This window comes from Carassius carassius, chromosome 22 (genome assembly GCF_963082965.1).
Source record: "Carassius carassius chromosome 22, fCarCar2.1, whole genome shotgun sequence".
NCBI lineage: Eukaryota > Metazoa > Chordata > Actinopteri > Cypriniformes > Cyprinidae > Carassius > Carassius carassius.
Window position 1 is genome coordinate 1,078,180 of NC_081776.1, and position 2,701 is coordinate 1,080,880.

The window sequence follows — 2,701 nt, forward strand, 5'->3', positions numbered from 1 at the left end:
GGTGATAAACTGTTTTTTTATTGTGTTAATATGTATACATTTACATATTCATTTATCTTTTTTTATCAATCAATAAATAAATCAACGTTTGTTTTGCAAAAAGATTGTTGTTTATTTACAATATGTTCATGGTTACATCATTGATACAGTAATCAATGTCTGCCACGGGACACTACATTATCATGCCATGGCACAGTCATCCATGTGGAGACTTCTTTTTCTTCTGCGATTAAACATTTGAAATAAAATCATTTGTTAAAATACATATGATATGATATAAGGCGTTTATGGATCGCAGTGGAACACGGCACGCACTGTGAATCCGAATTAGATGAGGAACATGCTCATCGCTCTGTGAGGAGAATATCCATTCTTATATGGTTATTTTTATTACTGCAGTATAATTTCGTTAAGTTCTCTGGCTGAAACACACATATAGCTTTGAAAGACGCTGGAACATTGTTGTTCAACGTCGATTAGCTCCAGCTGCAACAACACTGAACACTCTCTCTCTCTCTCTTTCGCTCGCACTGAACCAAAACAAACTAGCAAAGAGATTCGCGAACCCCACACCCCCCTAGCGTTCTGGCGGTGAAATGCACCGCGATGCAACGCAACCCGACGCAGAACTATAAAACGGCCACGACGCCGTAGGAGTGACGGCGTAGCAACGCCGTCGAGTAGACGCAGAAGCATAAAACAGGCTTGACGCCGGTTTCACACCGCAAGCGTCAGCGGCGCGTGAGCAGCACGTATTTTTTTCGGCGTCCATGTTATTCAATGAGTGAATTCACATCGCACGCAGAAGCGGCGCGGCAGCGCGTAGCAGGAGCAGAGCAGGAACAGCAGTGCAGCAATAGTTTCGGCGCCCAGTCTATTTTTAACGCGCCGCTTACGCTGAATTAAAATGACACGCATTGATCATGGGCAAAATACACCGCAGTGTTATCCAAAAAGTGCATTGATGATATCTATTGTGTTTTAAACAGTCACTCAAATGATCAACAGCAATTTAAAAAGAAAACAAATGTCCAAAAACAAACTTGTTGCCCGAACAATAAAAACAAAGACGAATCAAAAGTTATATAAATGAAATGATTAATAAAATAAGCTTCTTGACAAGTCTTTTCTCTTAAATGTATTTGAAAACGAAATAAAGCAATGCCAACTTATCCATTATAGAGTACTCTGTCTGTACACAAGCCGCAGTTCAGCCGCGCGTGACAAACGCTGCCAGTGTGAAAGCAAAACGCGCGTGTCCTGCTCCTGCTCACCATACGCACTGCTCCTGCTCTGCTCACGCTCTGCTATCGCGTGCAGTGTGAAACCGGCGTAAAAGAAAATTTTACAACATTGTGTTCTTATTTTGCCTAATTAACGAAATGTCAATCTTCGCCTTTATAACAGAAGATACAATACAATACAAAAATCTTCAAGATACAGCCTACAATCTTCACATGTATAACGGATTGTCACCTTATAAACAGTCCTTTGTGTGGTGGAATAAGCAATGCTATATAGAAATATATGGTTCGTATCTTAATTTAAATTTTATTTTATTATTTTATTAGTTCATTCATTATGCTAACTCAGCTAATTAAATGTGACGAGCTGGATACTAATTACTAATGAAATAATGTTAAATATTAAATGTAGGCTATTGATTAGAGTTGCCATACACTAAAGGATTTTTCTAGTCATTAATTTAAGCAATTAGGACAAATCGCACGTTTATATTCAATCCTGGGTGCATGTAGGCTATAGCCTATATTCCGCGCTCAAGCGCATGCATAAAACTTGCCGCAAAGCACCAGCAAAAGTAGGCTAATGATATAATAAATGTATCTGAAAAAAATAACGAAGCATTTTAATTGTTTATTAATTAACTAGTATTTTCTAAATCAGTGTAGGCTGCCTGCATACATATCTCCATACATCTCCGCTGTAATGTAGCCTAGATGCGCCTTTATTACGGACAGGATTACTTAATCAGATAGTAGCTACCATATTTGCTTTCGATTGGATTTTTTTTTCGTTGGTGGACATTTTTTTATTAACTTTATAGTTATATTTCTCATGTCTGTGAGGCTTGTCTATACACTGTTTGTCAGTTCATTTTTGAGCGGCGCTCCAATTCACAGAGATCATGAAAGCGCGCCCTGTTCGTTTTATTTTGTTTTACAAAGGCACACCGTTTTCTTGTTGTTGTGAGTTTACACAAATAAAAGTAAAAGTAGTTGCGACTGATGTATTATTCTGTTCTGTATGACCAGAAATGATGGAGTATTTTAAGTTGTTTCCACTGTTGATAGGAAAATGCGAGTGGCACCGGCGCCTTCATCCATGTCATAGTGCGCGTACCACACTCCGCACAAACACTTGGATATGAGCTTCATAATAGCAAACATTTATATAGGTTAATGTTAGAGCGAGCGGCCATGCCAGACAGATAATCCTCTTCATGTTTAACTAATCAAATTCTGTTGCATTTTATTGCGCCAGTTTGAAAAGGGCGGCTGAAACACTTAGCCTACAGATAAACGCCCAACGCTGGTGTTTTTCTTTAAACAAATTCGTTTAGACTTTAAAATAAATATTGTTTATGGGCTAATTAATGCCACAATAATTTGTTTATTTTATTGGCTAATTGTATTTTTCATTTTTGTTTTGCATTGAATACCATTAAATGGGGGAAGTCGTG